We start from the raw sequence: 19,116 nt of genomic DNA, 5'->3' as shown, positions 1-19,116 counted from the left end.
AGGTTTCTCGCTTATTTGTTAATTCATTTAGGCATTTTCACATTCATTACCATTAGTACAGATAGCTAAGAACTGGAAGACTTTTAGAATTATACTGCAATATGACCTCTTGAAATCTCAAGAGGTAAAGATGTTCTTCTAACACAAAGACTTATCAAAAACCGAATAGAATATAAAGCAGTAGTTTTCAGCTATCACTAAGAAGTTCTTGACAGCAATTAATTAGAAATGTGAAAAATCTCCACGCGTGAAAGTAAAAAAGCATGTCTAAAACATACTAGTATGAGAATCACATGCTCCTTCTGGTCATTATAGCTATTCCAAAAATGAATAATTCAACATACAACTGGCAAAAACAAAGAATAATAGGAAAGATAAAACTATCTTATATGCCCATAAGGTACTTTGCAAAAGACCATTCAGTTATCATAGAAGGTTAACAGATTCTCAACTCTCCCAAGGAATTACTTATGGTAACTGGATAGTACTGCATACCACCTGTGCCAACACCTGTTTAAAGCTATAATACACAACAGGAAGAGTGGTTATCATGAAGTAATCACACCCTCTAATATGAGAAGAAGGAGGAGGTTTGGTGATCACGTTTAACTCACTAAAAACAAGCCCCTAGATTTTCACACTTCTGAAAACCTATGTTAAAAGAAAATTTGAGCAAATAGGGAAGGGGGAGTTTTGTTAAAAGAAAGATTGGACTGCGAAGCAAGGTTCTTTGATTGGAAACACTTTTCACTTTCAAAGGGTGAAATTCAAACAGTTTTCCAAAACCTAAAATGATTACATTCTCAAGTAATTCACAGCAGTTTTCCAATGGATTGAAGATCTATGTGATACAGGTGCTGGCAGCTAGCACTGTATGCTTGTGCAAACATCCATCAACAGGAGAACGCATAAATTCTGATACTTATGCATTCTACTACAGACTACTATATTAAATAGAAAAAGGATAAACTACTGCTATATGTAACCACGTGGATAAATCTCACAAAAATAATGTTGGCCAAAAAAGGTCAGACACACACCTAAAAAGGCCACACACAACTGTATGATTCAATTTATATACAGTTAACAAACAGACACAACTTATCTATATGGATGGCAATCAGAACAGCAGTTACCATATGGTTAGGAGGGAGGAGGTTAATTACTGGGAGGCAGTCGGAGGAAGGCTTATGTAGATGAGCATTGTTCTTGATCTTGATCTGGATGGTGGTTGTATGTTTGTCTTCACTTTGTAAAAGTCATTAACTTGGATACTTTTCTTTGTATATGTTATATTTCAATAAAAAAAAGATTCCCCCAAAAAGTTTTTAAAATTCTATGTTGTGTTTAAAAACATAAATGGATATATATCAATATGGAAAGATGCTCACGATATAAATGAAAAGTATACAGTTTTACAAATATATATATTTCTACATAATCTACGTTCCATTTTGTATAGTAATAAAAGCTTATATATAGCCAAAGACACACAATATGAATTTAGAGTGGCAGACTCTTCCTATATTATATACCTCTATATGGTTTTCTTAATCTTTCTACAAATATATATTAATTTATTTTATTTTTAGCCTTTCCCTATAAACACTACATACTTTATTGGTTGTTTTATAAACACTGTAATTAAGTTAAACAACAAAGTAGTGCTAAAGGAGTTAATTTCAGCCTTCCCTCACCAATTCCCCTCTGAGGTAAGTGATGTTAACTGTTAAAATATGTTGTTCCACAATTTTCTCTATGCATAATTACTAATTTAATAAAACAAAGGAAGAGAAGTTATAAAGAATATCCTCCTATCTAGTCTTTTGTGTAAGAAGGAAATAAACAAAGAACTTCTTCCCTGTAAATTTAATCTCAGTTTTCATATAATATAGAAACCAAAGTAATAAAGCAGGTAGTTTTTCCAGAAGAGGCACTATAAAAATTAAATATGTACAGTAACACATTTTATAACGATTTTTCTTAGTTAGCAGCTTACTGATAAATAAGGTTTATTTAACTCATTCTTCTGGGGTTGGTCCATGCCTTTGGAACTTCAGTTGAGCTAGGTGTCAAAAGGCCTGGCACCTTCTCTTTACTGTTGGCTTTGTTGCTTCTCCCTAGGAGAAAATTTCTCTTACTCTCTACTTACTTCCCAAAGCTGAAAAAAATGTCATTCTCCACAAGTTTTAGCTCCTCAAAACCTCTTTTTTACGTTTCACAAGGCAGAAGAAAAGAAAATTTACATATAACCTTCATACACTTAGGGACTAAAACAAACCCTGATTAATTTCTTTTCAATACGAAAGTCACTGCACTGTATTCAAAGGATGAAAAAGCCTTTTTTCTTTTCTGGGCTTCAGTTCTATCAGGCTCCTTTCACTTCCTCAAACGCCATGCTCCCTTCCACTAGAGGGCTCTCCACCACAACTCATTCTTGTCAAAGTCCCTAGTACTACAAATTTAAATGTTTCCTCTTCCTTCCAAATTCTGTGGAGTGTGACACAACTGACCACTGACATCATCTCCATCCTTGGAAGCTGGATACAACTCTCCAACGCAACTTTTCAGTAGGCTTCAGGGATTGCTTTGCTAGCTCCTTACGTGTTAGTGTGCCCAAGGTTCCATCTTTAAGCATCTTCTCTCACTCTCTACACTCTTCCTTTGGTTATCTCAACTATCAACAGACGTGATTTAAAATACCTAAATGCCAATGACTTCCAGGGCACCAGACTGTTCTTTCAAACCATCTGCTAGATAGCTTCATGAGAATTTCCCACAGGTCTTCAACATAGCAAATTTAATTCATTACCCTCTTCCTTTAAGTCTGCTCTTCTTTCTGTGTCCCCTATCTCAACTGTTTCTTCCAGTCTACTCTCTTCCCCAACTCTCACATGCTTACTAAATCCAATCACTTTCTCTCTTCTAAAATTCTCTTCATGTTCTCTCCAATCCTCATTCCTGCAGTTTGGAATCTCAGCCTCTTTTGCCTGGACAATTGAAGCAACTCTGATGAAAACAAGCCACCTAAGATCCACAAAGTACAAAATCCTCATGATCAGATCTTTTCTAATTAGAAGATCATTTCACAGTGGAAAAAGTGAAACGTGCTTGAACTGCAGTTGTCTCTACTATACACCTTCCACAGTACGACCAGAGTCAGGTCTCAAAATTAAGTTAAAATACATGCATGCACTCTCCACAAAAATAACTCACAAACACGCAGAAGAAAAAAAAGTCCTTCCTCCACCTTCAACCCCTTTCTTATTTCCTATCCTAGAGGTATCCTTGTTTGTTTGGTGTGCATCCTTCCAGACTCTTTCCTATGCATTTAAAACATAAACATGTACATATATATACATCTAGATTAAAAAAAAAAAACATATTTGGAGTTCTTCTATACACAGTAACTTAACATTTCTCACATACCATTTCCATGTGGTATATTATGAATCTTCACCATTCTAATGGCCACATGGTTTTCAATACCATAAATATACCCTACTTAAACATTTACCTATTATTAGACATTTCAATTGTTGCTCATGTTTTACTGTTATAAATGATGATATAATGAACACTCTATGCATATTTTTGTGCATATGAACAAGTATTTTAGGGCCGATTCACAGGAATGGAATTTTTGATTCACAGTATATGAGTAGCATTTAAGTTTGTGATAGACACTACCAGATTGTCCCTCAAAGAAGGTTACACCCAATTTTATACTCTAATCAATAGCGATGAGAATGTTCCCTATTATAAAACTTATTTTGAAAGTCTGGTTTTCTTTTTATAAACAGAGTACATGCCCATTATAAAAAAGAATTCTAAGCAATTCAGAGGAAAGTAGAAAGATAAAGAGGAAAGCTAACAAAAAAAAAACCCCAAATTCTTACCACTTAGAAATAACTACACTCCTTACAAGATCACTCCAAGCATATGTAGATATAGAATAGGCAGAAATAATTACTAAAATGACGACATACTATAGACAAAATTTTAAAATGTAAAAACATAAAATTTAGTTTGATTTTAACACAAGAAAAACATTTTTAATAAACTACAATGAAAATAAAGATCTACTCAAGTTTAGTAAATGCTTCTAGAGGGAGAATGAGGTTCCTAAAAGAGTGCACTAAAGCAAGGAAAAAGGATTATACAAATACATTAGGAGGTTGGAAGCACGATTTTCTAACTTGTGAGCAGTTATTCTATACATACATGGCTCTTGGCTAAAAAAGGTGATGAAACTATAGCAGACTGTGGGAGCCAGCCTTCAAGCTGACCCCTAATGGTCCTCTGCATCTTTCTACCTTTTTGTAATCCCTCCAACACTGCTTCAGGGTTGGTTTGTGCAACCAAGAGAATATGGCACAAATGACAGTTTATGACTTCCGAGGCTAGGTCATGAAAGACATTACAGCTTCTGCCTTGCTCTCTCTCTCAGATAGTTGGTTCTGAGGGAAGCTAGCTGCCATGTTGTGAGACCACTCAACTAGACCTATGGAGAAATCCGTGTGAGAAAGAACTAAGGCAGTCTACTAACAGCCATGCGAGTGAACCATCTTGGAAGTGAGTCCTCTAGCCTTAGTTAAGCCTCCTGATGACTGAAACCTCCTGAGACACCCTGAACCAGAATGACCTGTCTAAGCTGCTCCTGGATTCCTGACCATAGAAACTAAGTGAGATAATAAAGAGATTTAGGTTTCAAGTTGCTAAAGTCTGACATATATTTTATGCAGCAATAAACAACTAATACATATACTATACTTTCCCTATCTCCCTTCCCAGCTTTTACATCCAACTCCTGGTATTTGGAAGATATTTTTCCATAGTCAACATTTACATTCTGTTCTGGAGTCATAATTCCCATTACTCATAGTTCTACCATTCAGTTTCCCAATTTTTCCATTCCTAAGCTCTATATTTTTGTTTTTAATTGAGGCATATTTTACATACAGTGAAGTGCACTACTCTTTGAGTGCATAGTTCAATAAGTTTTGACATACGGATACACACGTGACCATTGCTCAAATCAAGATATAGATTATTTTCACACTCCCTAAAAGGTTCCTCTTGTCCCCTTTTCCAGTTAATGCCTGAATTCTGTATTTTCAATTTAATTTTTGGTTGGTAAGATTTCTTCATCGAGTAGTTTTCATTAGCACAGGTTTATTGGTGCTATATTCCTTAGTCCTTGTATGCTTGTATGTTTGTCTTCCATGTTTATACTTTGAGAACAATTCTCCCAGGGAATTTTTTGGGGGTTAGACTTTCCTTAAAATCTCTTAGAATGATGTCAGTGGGAATGACAGAGTAATGACCTCTGAAAAGCCAGTCCTCCATAAAAGCAATGAGAGCACAAGACGCTCTACCACAAAAGCACTGGCAAAAATGGTCAGAATCAATGTTTTCAGAACTCTGGAAATTAACCAATGGCTTGCAATAATCCAAGGAGTGCTTATTCAAGAAAAAATGTTGCATTTTAGTAAGAACAGCTATATGACATTTTAACTTGACCTACACCCATTCTCATAGCCCCAGAATCACAAAAGATTTAAAAACGAATATTCCTGCAACCACAGTGAAAACGAGGAGTGGCCTAGTAGCCACTGGAACGAGTAGAGCAGGTTTGGAGTTCCCTAAACACCATTCTAAGAGAACTATTATTATTTGACCTGTCTGGCAATTCCCTGGAAACTCCCATTTGCAAGCCTTGTCCTTATTTGAACTGATTCAGACCTCATTCAGTGTGAATAGCCTTTTCCCTAGAAGAGGAGAAGGAAGGGAGGTAGTTTGTTGACAATAATCAATGGCAACCATTTAACATTGCAGGTGCCTGAAGTGATGACAACAGACAGGGCAAAAAAGGCACTGACCAAAATAGTCAAAAAGCTGAGGAATGAGATACCTATGAGGACTTCTGAAAAGCTCTGACATATTTCTAGGAATCTAGAAGGCCAGGCACATGCGGAGGGCTGTGCACATGCCTAGGTCTATATGCATGACCAGGGCAATGTGCATGCACAGGCAAGAGCTGTGAAAGCCATAAGCTCTCACCTCTGGCTGTCTTTGAGACACGGTGCAAAGACAAAGTGAAAGCTAAGGCAGAATTATAAACTGCCTGCTTGAGCATTAAAGGCATGCCCCAAGACACATACAGAGCCCCTCAGGAAAGCTTGGAAACTTAGTGGTTCCAGGCATTTAAGGAAATCTCTGTCTAATAATTAGCTGACCACTAAGCTAAAAAGGAAGAGACTTCAGTAGCCACACACCACAAAGAATACTGACTTTATAGGATTAGTTCAGGAAAGTCACTAAACAAACAAAGAGCAACAACAGCAAACAGCAATAACAACAAATCTAGGGGTAGGGAGGAATCTAATTTCCAGAGTTTCCACATTATATTATTTAAACTATCCAGTTTAAAAAACAAAACTTATGAACCATGCAAAGAAACAGGAAAGTACGACACATACATAGTAAAAGAAGCAGTCAATAAGAAGTGTCTTTGAAGAAACCCAATGTTGGACTTACTAGATAAAAACTTAAATCAGCTGTTTTAAAGATAACCAAAGAATTAAAGAAAACACATCTAAAGAACTAAAGGAAAGTATAAGAAAAATGCCTCACCAAATAGAATATCAATAACGAGAGAGGAATTATAAGAAAGAATTAAATAAAAATTATGGAGTAGAAAAGTATAAGTGAGATGAAAAATTCACTAAAGAAGCTTAACATCAGATGTGAACTGGCAGAAGAAATAATCAGTTAACTTGAAGATATGTCAATTGAGATAATCTATTATGAGAAATAGAAAGAAAAAAGAATGACGAAAATAGAGCAAAGCCTCAAAAACCTGTGGGACACCATCATGTATACCAATATACACATAATGGGAGTCCCAGGAGGAAACGAGAGAAAAGTAAAGAAAGAATATTTGAAAAATAATGGCCAAACAATACTCAATTTTGATGAAACACATTAATATACCCATCTAAGAAGCTCAATAATCTTCAAGTTGGGTAAACTCAGAGAGATCCACACCAAGAAACACTGTAAACTGCTAGAAAACCAAAGACAAAGAGAAAATTTGAAAGGTGCAAGAGAGAAGTGACTCATTACGTACAAGAGACGCTCAGTAAGACTAACAGCTTATTTTTCATCAGAAACCATGAAGTCAGGAGGCAGCAGGATCATCTATACAAAGTGCTGGGGAGAAAAAAGAGTGTCAAACAAGCACTCTATATCCAGCAAAACTATCCTTCCAAAATGAAGAAGATATGAAAACATTGCCAGATGAACAAAACCAGGGAGAACCCGATGCCAGCAGGCCTGCTCTACAAGAAATACTAAAGAGAGTTCTTTTGGCTGAATGACAGGACACTACACAGTAATTCGAATACACATGAAGAAATAAAGAGCACCAGTAAAAGTAACTACATAAGTAAATATAAAAGACGGTATAAATGTATTTTTCCTTATAACTTCTTTTATCTCTATTTGATTTAAAAGAAAACTGGATAAGGCAATAATTATAAATCTAAGTTGATTGGACACATAATGTATAAGCATGTAATTTGTATGACAATAATGGCACAAAGGAGGGGGTCAGAAATAAAGCTATAAAGGAGCAAAGTTTTTCTATACTACTGAAATTAAGTTGGTATTAATCTGAACTAGATTGTTATAAATTAAGATGCTAATGGTAATCCCCAGGGCAACCACTGAGGCAATAACTCAAAAAAATATAATAAAAGGAATTTAAACTGGTACACTAGAAAATATCTATTTAACATAGAAGAAGGAAGTAATTGAGCAACAGGGGAACAAAACAGACACAAGACATAGAAAACAAATGACAAAATGGCAGATGTAAATCCTACTTCACCATAATTAAATTAAATTTAAATGGATTAAACACTCCAATAAGAAGACAGAGATTGGCAGAATGGATTAAAAAAACATGATCCAAGGTATGCTGTCTATAAGAGATACATTTTAGATTCAAAGACACAAATAGGCTGAAAGTAAAAGAAGGGAAAAAGATATACCATGTAAACAGTAACCAAATGAAAACTCGAGTGGCTACACTAATGCTAGACAAAACAGACTCAAGACAAAATTTGTTATGAGAGACAAAAGAAGGCCATTTTATAATGATAAATATGATATTTGATATAATGATAATTCATGAGGAAGACATAATTTAAAAAATATGTATGCGGGGCCAGCCCATGGCTTAGCGGTTAAATGCATGCACTCTGCTACTGGTGGCCCGGGTTCAGATCCTCGGCGCGCACCGACGCATTGCTTCTCCGGCCATGCTGAGGCTGTGTCCCACATAACAGCAACTAGAAGGATGTGCAACTATGACATACAACTACCTACTGGGGCTTTGGGGAAAAAAAGGAGGAGGATTGGCAATAGATGTTAGCTCAGAGCCGGTCTTCCTCAGCAAAAAGAGGAGGATTGGCATGGATGTTAGCTCAGGGCTGATCTTCCTCACACACACAAAACATATATATATGCATCAAACAACAGAGTCCCAAAATACATGAGTCAAAAACTGAGAGACCTGAAGGGAGAAACAGATAATTCAACAATAACAGTTAGAGACTTCAGTACTCCACTTTCAATAATAGATAGGACACCTAGACAGAGGATGAACAAGGAAACCGAAGACTTGAACAACATTATAAACCAACTAAACCTAACAAACATCTATAGAACATTACACTCAACAACAGCAGAATATACATTCCTCTCAAGAGTATGTAGAACATTCTCCAGGACAGACCACATGTTAGGCCATAAAACAAGTCTCAATAATTTTTAAATCATACAAAGTATGTTTCCAAACACAATGGAATGAAATTAGAAATAAATAACAGAAAAATAAAATTGGGAAATTCACACAATATGCGAAAACTAAACTACACAGTTCTAACCAATGAGTCAAAGAAGAAATCACAAGAGAAATTAGAAAATACTTTGAGATGGTTAAAAAAAAATACCACATACAACATACCAAAACATATGAGATAAAGCTAAGGAAGTGCTTAGAAGAAAATTTATTGTTGTAAATGCCTCTTAAAAAAGAAAAAAGATCTCAAATCAATAATCTAGCCTTCCACCTTAAAAAATTAGAAAAAAAAAGAGTAAACTTTTTTTACAGAAGGAAACAATATATGAATGGAGAAATAAATGAAATAGAAAATAGAAAAATAGAGAAAATCAATGAAATAATAAATTGATTCTTTGAAGAGGTCAACAAAATTGAGAAACTTTTAGATAGATTGACAAAGCAAAATGAGGGAAGACTCAAATTACTAAAATCAGGAATGAGAGAGAGGACATTACTATTGACCTTACAGAAATAAAAAAGATTACAAGGGAATTCTATAAACTGTATGCCAACAAATTATATAACCTAGGTGAAACCGACAAATTCCTAGAACAACCTATTGAACCTGATTCAAGAAGAAACAGAAAATCTCAATAATCCGTATCAAGTAAAGACACTGAATTAGTACTCAAAAATATTGCCACAAACTAAAGTCAGATGGCTTCACTAGTAAATTCTACCAAGCGTTTCAAAAATAATTAACACCAATTCTTCACAAACTCTCCCAAAAAATAGGCAAGGAGGAAACACTTCCCAACTCATCTTATGATGCCAGTATTACCTTGATACCAAAACCAGACAAAGACATTGCAAGAAAAGAAAACTAGAGATCAATATCCCTTATGAATACAGATGTAAAAACCTCAACAAAATACTAGTGAACTGAATCCAACAACATATAAAAAAATTATACACCATGACCAAGTGAGATTTATCTCAGCAAAGCAAGGTTCATTCAACACATGAAAATCAATCGATGTAGTACACTATATTAATAAATGACAAAACCCATGGAATTATTTGAATACACACAGAAAAAGCATTTGACAAAATCCAACATCCTTTCACAATATAGAACACTCAACAAACTAGGAATAGAAGCAAACTTCCTCACCTTCATAGAGGACCTCTATGAAAAACCCACAGCTGATATCATACATAGTGGTTAAAGACTGAGCACTTTGCCACTAAGATCAGGAAAACAATGATGTTCGCTGTTACTACTTCTATTCAACATAGTACTGGAGGTTCTAGCCAGGACAACAATGCAAGATAAAGAAATAAAAGGCATCCAGATTGGAAAGGAAGAAGTAAAACTACCTCTGTTTGTAGATGACATGATCTTCTGTATAGAAGATCTGAAGGAATCCAAATGAGCACAAGTGCGTGTGCGGACACACACACACAAAACTATTAGAATAAACGTGTTCACCAAGGTTGCAGGATATAAGATCAACATACAAAATTGAATTTTATTTCTATCCACTAGCAATGAACAATCCAAAAATGAAATTCAGAAAGCAATTACACTTACAATAGTGTCAAAAAGAATAAAATATTTAGGAATAAATCTAACAAAAGTAGTCCAAGACTTGTACAACAAAAACTACAAAACACTGTTGAAAGAAATCGAAGAATAGCTAAATAAATGAAAGACATCTCATATGCATGGATTGGAATACTTAACCTTGTTAAAATGACAATACTCGCCAAATTGATCTACAGATGCAACAGAATTTCTATTAAAATTCCAGCTGGCTTTTCTGCAGAAATTAACAAAGTGATCCTAAAATTCCTATGGAAATGCAAGGGACCCAGAATAGCCAAAACAATCTTTAAAAACAAGAATAAAGTTGTAGGATTCACACTTCCCAATTTCAAAACTTACTTTCAAACTATAGTAATCAAGACTGTGTGGGTACTGGCATAAAGATAGACACGTAGATCAATGAAATAGAATTAAGAGTCAAGAAATAAACCCATACATTTAAGTCAATTGATTTTTGACAAGGATGACAAGAATATTCGATAGGGAAGGAATAGTCTTTTCCACAGATGGTGCTGGAACAAGCATACATCCACATGCAAAAAAAGAAAAAATGATGTTGGACTCCTCCCTCACATTATATACAAAAATTATCTCAAAAATGGATCAGAGACCTAAGTGTAAGAGCTAAAATTATAAAACTCTTAGAAGAAAACATAGATATAAATCTGCGTGACCATGAATTAGGCAATAGTTTCTTAGCTATGATACCAAAAGCAACAACAACAAAATGGACTTCATCAAAATTAAAATCTTGTGTGCTTCAAAGGTCACTAACAAGAATGTTAAACTATTTGCAAACCCTATATATGACAAGGGACTTGTTATCTAGAATATATAAAGAACGCTTACAATTTAATGTAAAAAGACAAAAACTTAATTAAAAAATGGGCAAAGGATTTGACTAGACATTTCTCCAAGAAGATATACAAATGGCCAAAAAGCACATGAAAAGAGGCTCAACATCATTAGTCATTAAGGAAATATAAATCAAAACGACGAAATACCACTTTACAACCACTAGGATTGCTATAATTAAAAAAGTGAATAATAACAAGTGTTCATAAAGATATGAAGCAATTGGATCCCTCATACATTTGTGGTGGGTTTATAAAATAAAAAAGTTTGGCAATTCCTCAAAATAGTAAACACAGAATTATCATATAACCCACAATTCCATTCCTAAGTATATTATTAGAAAATCTGTCCACACAAAAACTTGGCTAAGAATGTTCATAGCAGCATTATGCACAACAGCCAAAAAGTGGAAATAATCCAAATGTCCATCAACTGATGAATAGATACATGTGGTATTATACATACAAGGGAATATCATTCAGCTATTAAAAAGAAATGAAGCACTGATCCATGCTACAACGTGGATGAACCTTGAAAACATTATGCTAAGTGAAAAGAAGGCAGACACAAAAGTTCAAATAGTGTATGAGTCTATTTTATGAAATGTCCAGAAATTTGTCTGTAGCTAAATCTATAGAAATAGAAAGTAAGCTAGGCTTGCCAGGAGCCAGGGAATGAGGGACTGGGAAATGACTGCTTCTTGGTATGAGGTTTCTATGCTAAACTGTATCTGTATAGGAATATTCCCAATTATGGGAAAATATTCCTATAATATTCCCAAGAATATTATTCTTGTTGCCTCATTCCTCCAGAACTGTGTTACCCTTAAACCAAAGATCATGGATCAACCATTCATAACTAAGATACTATCAGGGAAACTTATTTCCTTTTCCAGGATAGAGGAGGCATGTGGCAGTGCCCATCATTTTCTTTAGATTCAGAATTCTTATTTGCTTTAGTGTTTTAAGGTTCTAGTTACTGCTTCATTGAAGATAGAGTTTTTCTTTTCTTTTTGTTTATTTTTATTGTTTCTGCTGGGTTATGATGAATAGGAGTGGAGAAAAAATTTATTCTGCTATTTTTAACCAGCAGTATCCCTCAATCTTATTCTAAAGTTTGCTGATCTAATGAGCAAAAAAACTGTTAAATTGCATTGATTGTTCTTATTTAATTTTCCAAGAGGCTGCAAATCTTTTCATATGTTTATTGGCCATTTATATTTCATCTTCTGTAAATTACATATTGATAGCCTTTGTAAATTTTGCTATTGGGTTATTTGTTGTTTTCATACTAACTTGTAATTGCTCTTTTGATATATCATAGATAACAATCCTTTGATCTCTATGTTGCAAATATCTTTCAGTGTGAATCTTGTTTACAGGGTCTTTTATTGGACATATGCTTAAAAATTTTATACAGTTAAATCCATCTAACTTGATCTTTTGGGTTTCATGTATTACTTAAGAAAACTTTCCTACTTCCAAACAATAAAAATATTCAATATTTTCTTATAATAGTAATGTAGGACCTTTTATCCAGCTTTAAAAAATATATATATTTAGTACTTTATTCCATGTGGAAACTGATGTTTGTTTCTGGTGTGATATTTTTATTTTTTCATTTTCTTTTTTTTTTTTTTTTTTTTAATAGTTTCCTGACTGTCTTTTTTTTTTTTTTTTTTTTAGATTTTATTTATTCATTTTTTTCCCCCCAAAGCCCCAGTAGATAGCTGTATGTCATAGGTTCACATCCTTCTAGTTGCTGCACGTGGGACTCGGCCTCGCGTTGGACGGAGAAGCGGTGCCCTGGGGCGCGCCCGGGATCCGAACCCGGGCCGCCAGCATCAGAGCGCGCGCACTTAACCGCTAAGCCACGGAGCCGGCCCAATTTTTTCATTTTCAAATAGACAACCAATGGAAAAACACCATTTCTTTACAGATCTGAAATACATTCTTTATCTAAACTATATTTTCCTATACACAGGAGCTATTAATGAACTCAGTTCTGTACAAGTAATACATCTATCAATCTGACAATATGATTTTATTTACTTACTCTAACCATATAGTATACTTTAATATCCGGAAGGGCAAATTTGTTCAAACTCTCTCCTCTGTTCTTTTTAAATAAGGTCTTAGTTATTCTTGTGTATTTTTTTCTTACAGATAAACCTTAGAATCACGTCAAAAAAAACAAAATCCTGTGCTGATTCTGATTGGTATCAAAGGGCACACAGAGCAAACTGGTGATACTTGAGTTGAATCTAGCCAGTACACATTATTGTACACTATATTTAGTTAGTGCCTGTGTGTGGAATAAAGGCAAAAAAAGGTTTAAAGTCGTTACTGAATTGCTTAATGTCAACAGTTAGTTCCAAATTATAGTATTTAGAAGATGGAATATTAAGCACTTTTTAAAAACAGTGATAATATAATAATGTATACATATATCAAAACATTGCGTTGTATACCTTAAATATATATAATTTTTGTGAGAAATTATAAAAAAAAAGAAACAGAAAAAGACAGCTCTATAAAAATGGGCAACAGATGTAAACAGGCAATTCACAGAAAGGAAATATAAATGGCCAACAGTAACAACTCTAAATAGTAATTAGGGAAATGCATTTAAAACTGCAGTGATGAAAGATGCCAGGAGAGTAGATCTTAGAAGTCCTCGTCACAAGAAAAAAAAATTTTTTTGTAACTATGTATGGGGATGGATGTTAACTAGACTTACTGTGGTGATCATTTCTCAACATACATACATTTTGAATCATTATGCTGCACACCTGAAATTAACATAATGTTATACGTCAGTTATACCTCAATAAGAAAAATAAAACTGCAGTGAAATACCATTTCCCTTCTATCAGGTTGGCAAAAAAAGAAAAAGTCTAATGATGACCAATTATTAGCAAAGACGGAGGTCAATGCTTAGTGTATAGTTGGTTACAAGTGATTTGGAGATCAATCCAAGCAGGATGTTCATCAATGTTTATATCACACTTCATCAAATCTACAATTGATTACAAGATGCATCATTATTTTATGTACCAATAAAAGAATAAAACTGCCAAAAAAAAAAAAAAACCAAACCCAGTGATAATACTATTTATGTACTGATATGGGATAATATCCAAGTTAGAAAAGCTTGGTGCGGAATAGTGTATACAGTATACCACCTATTTGGCAAAAAAGGAGAAAAAGACTATAGATATACTTATTTGCTTATTATAAATGCATAAAATATCTCTGCAGAAACTAATAACATTAGTCTCTTCTGGGAAGGGGACTATGGCTGAGAGACAGAGATAGGAGAGAAATTTAGCACTGTATACCCTTATGTACTTCTGAAGTTTGAACCATGCGAATATATTTTCTAATATAAAAAGTAAATCTAAATATTATTTTATTTTTAATTTTTAGTGTATTAGGTTTTTATTTCAATAATAAGAATACATAGAAAAATTTTTAATTCCACTTTAGGAAATTAATTCTGTTCAGAAGATATTTTAGAATGATTTTTATATTTATTTCCTCCTTTCTCTTTTTTAAACTGCTTTATTGAGATATAATTCACATACCACACAATTTACCCATTTAAAGTGTACAATTTAATGGTTTTTAGTATATTTAAAGAGTTGTGCAACCATCACCACAATTGGTGAACAATTGTTCTTTTTGAACAATGAAATAAGGATACTAGACAGAATCCTGGCAAGGTCAGCAAGTAGAGAGATTATAGGGCAGAGAAGGAAGATCTTGCCAAAAGGAAAGCTGGACTTTCTCCTCCTCACTTCCTAACTCTGCTCAGGTATTAGATGTAATAATATAAAAAACATTTTTTAGGCAATTTTGTGCACGTCAAACTGTGGAAGGCAAGTCACGGTGAAGAAAGTTTCCCTTGCTAATGTCAAAATGAAATTTAGGTAGTATTTTTTTTTAGATGGAAAAGGAAGTAGTATTTTAATAGCTTTTCCTATAATTGTGGATATTCTGGATATTACACTAAAACTTGACAAGTGATATATTCTTAAAGGTTAGCTGTGATGTTGAATCTGAAATCAACTCACTAAACTTTTTCATACTCTGTTAACATTAAAATCCACTGATCTATCCTGAACTTTTTTTTTTTATTGTTTTAGTTTTAGGAATACGACAATGATTTGATACATGTATATATTATAAAATTATTATGACAATAAGTTTGGTTAACATCCATCACCATAAATAGTTACAATTTTTTTTTATGATGAGAACTTTTAACGTTTACTCTCTCAGCATCTTTCGAATAGATAATACAGTATTGTTAACTATAGCCACCATGCTGTACATTCCATCCCCAGGACTTATTTATCTTATAACTGGAAGTTTGAACCTTTTGACCACCTTCACCCATTTCGCCCACCCCCCACTCCCCACCTCTGGCAACCACTAATCTATTCTCTGTATCTATGAGTTTGGGTTTATTTAGATTCCATATATAAATGATATCATACAGTATTTGTCTTTCTCTGACTTATTTCACCTTGCATAATGCCCTCAAGTTCCATCCATGTTGTCACAAATGGTAGAATTTCTTTCTTTTTTCATGGCTGACTAATATTCCTGTGTGTGTGTGTGTGTGTACATACACTATTTTTTCTTTATTCATTCATATATCAATGGACATTTAGGTTATTTCCATGTCTTGGCTATTGTAAATATACTAAAATGTGGGCCGGCCCCGTGGCTTAGCGGTTAAGTGCGCAGCGCTCTGCTGCTGGCGGCCCGGGTTCGGATCCCGGGCGCGCACCGACACACCGCTTCTCCGGCCATGCTGAGGCCGCGTCCCACATACAGCAACTAGAAGGATGTGCAACTATGACATACAACTATCTACTGGGGCTTTGGGGGAAAAAAATAAATAAATAAAATTATTAAAAAAAAAAAATGAACATGGGGGTGCCATATATTTTTAAAAGTTCATTATTAAGTGGTCAAAGGCTAGAAGCGTTATAGTTAACATATTTAGTCTCAGGAAGCTCAGCTTCAGAAAAGTCAAACTGGAGAGGGATGAAGGGGAATAACTGTTGGCTGAACATTAAGTAGTATAATAGTTAATAATAATAATAAAAAACTTCTATGGCATTTACTATGTACCAGAAACTTGACGTAAATTAACTCATTTAACCTACTCAAGAACCCTGTTAGGTATGTATTACTATTATTATTTTCTAAAAGAGGAAAATGAGGCTTAAAACATTCAGTAACTTGCCCAAAGGTACATAACTAGTAAGTGACAGAAATCATATTTTGAACCCTCAAAGTCATGCTCTTGACCACTGCACTATACTGCCTCTATAAATCTGAAATGCTGTGTCAAGAACACTGGCTTTGCAGCAAGACAAACAGCAATTAGCTTTGTGACTATGGGCAAATGACTGAATCTCCTTTAGCCTCAGTTTTCTTGTCTGTAACTGAAGAAGTTAACACCTGCCTCTTAAATATATAAAACAGTTAGCACAGCACCTAGCACTTGTTAAGTGTTAAAATAAATTATAGCTAAACATAACAACCCTCCAAAAAGAGAGGTTTAGCTAACATGTGCACAGTAGTAAAAAACAGAGCCATCAGTTATCTACAACTCACTTAAAGGGCTATATGCTGTCCCGGTAGGTATTTAGCACAACGATAAAGTGAAAAATGAGCTAAAGTGAAAAAAGCATGGGCAACAACGGTTTAAGAGATATTGTTCTATATTATGTGTGATAATAATTACTTTAACACATAGCACTCAAACATTTCAAAGACATTCTTTATGCCCTAGAAAAATCAAGACAAACTGGTAATAAATGTCCTTCAAAAAAATATTTAGCAATGGAAGGGCTTGGGCACAACAATCTTTATGTTTAAAACAGTCAAAGGAGGAAAAAAAACACTTTTATGAAAATAGCATATTCTAGTTCTTAAAATGTCTCAAAACATTAAACAAAGACACATTAGGAATGTTTCTAAAAAAGCTTTCCTATGTTTCTCATAAAGAACAATAACAAGCCTGGGGCAACGTTATATTGGACACGTACACTAAAAATCAATGTGTTCAGGGCCGGCCCCGTGGCTTAGTGGTTAAGTGTGCGTGCTCCACTACTGGCGGCCCGGGTTCGGATCCTGGGCACGCACCAATGCACCACTTGTCTGGCCATGCTGAGGCCACGTCCCACATACAGCAACTAGAAGGATCTGCAACTATGACATACAACTATCTACTGTGGCTTTGGGGAGAAAAAGGGGGAAAAAAAATAAGTTAAAAAAAAATTAAAAAAAAAAATCAATGTGTTCAAAACCAAGAAGTTGTCCATAGATCTGCTTGGAAACGGATTTACAGATAGGTTGCTGAATATTTTTAAAACTACTATAGGAAGCAAAATCTCATAGCTTAAGTGAGTGAGAATTATGTTCTTCACTCACATATACTAGGGCACAGAAGAAGGGCTACTGCTATATCTAAAGCAAACTCAGTTTGGTTTGTGGTTTGTAATCCTGCTATTTTAGGCAAATGGAAAGAGAAAAGTATTTCTGCCAAGGGTAAAATCATGTAGAAAAGTGCTGGCAACCTTTGAGATATTAAGGACCCAATAATCTCTACTATTCTATATTCTATTCTGTTGACTTCAGTACAGGGTACAAGCCCTACAAGATTAGATCTAGGTAGTAAGTCATGACCAAGTGTAAGATATTCACTATACTTAAAAAAAAAAAAAGCACAGTCTCAAAATAAAAATATTTAAGGAAGAAATAATACCAATTCTATACCAATTCTTCTAGAGATATAAGAGAAGGGAACACTTCCCAACTTGTCTTATGAGGCTACATTATCATAATAACAAAACTAGACAGGATATTACAAGAATAGAAAAAAGAAAACAAATCCAGAACAATACCCCTCATGAACATAGACACAACAATTCTTAACAAAATATCAGCAAACTGAACCAAGCAAATCAGTGGAGTTTTCCCAGAATGCAAGGTTGGTTTAACATTTGAAAATCAACCAATGTAATTCATCATATTAACAAGACTAAAAAAGGAAAACCAGGTGATCCATCTCAATAGATACAGAAAAAGCATTTGACAAAGTATAACATCCATTCATGATAACAATTCTCAGAAACAGAAGAAAACTTCTCTTGAAGGGCATCTTGATAAAGGGCATTTATGAAAAATGTACAGCTAAGATCATACTTAATGGTGAAAGACTGAATGCTTGCTCCCTAGGACTTGGAAAAGGCAAGGATGTCTGCTCTCATCACCATATTCAACATTTAACTGGTGGTCCTAGTCAGTGCAATAAGGCAAGAAAAAGAAATAAAAGACATATATATTGAAAAGGAAGAAGTAGAATTCTCTCTGTTCACAGATCACATGATTGTCCATGTAGAAAATCCTAGGAATTTACAAAAAAAGCACTATAACAAATAAATGAATTTAGTAGGGTTACAGAATAGGTCAATATACCAAAATCAATTATTCTATGACACAAGAAACAAACAACTGGAAATTGAAATTAAAGATAGTATCAATACAGTAGTACCAAAAATATAAAATATTTAGAGATGAATTTAAGAAAATACATGTAAGACTTGTACACTGAAAAATACTAACATGTTTGAGAGAAAATAAAGATAATCTAAACCAATGAAGACATAGACCATGTTCATGGATGGAAATAATATGATTAAGATGTCAATTCCTAATGTTAGATTGATCTATATATTCAACACAATCTCAATGACAATCTCACTACAAATATGCTTTTT

At 34.2% G+C, this 19,116-nt stretch overlaps 1 protein-coding gene across 9 annotated transcripts in view; it reads right to left on the bottom strand.

The window, feature by feature from the left end:
• HMBOX1 (homeobox containing 1) overlaps window positions 1–19,116 on the bottom strand; it is a 184,621-nt gene that overhangs the window by 68,193 nt on the left and 97,312 nt on the right. The gene's annotated exons all lie outside the window — the stretch shown is intronic.

Source organism: Ceratotherium simum, chromosome 12 (genome assembly GCF_057802395.1).
Source record: "Ceratotherium simum simum isolate JZ-2026a chromosome 12, ASM5780239v1, whole genome shotgun sequence".
NCBI classification, from domain to species: domain Eukaryota; kingdom Metazoa; phylum Chordata; class Mammalia; order Perissodactyla; family Rhinocerotidae; genus Ceratotherium; species Ceratotherium simum.
Note: the sequence above shows the minus strand (reverse complement) of the source record. Positions and strands in the feature narration are given on the sequence as shown.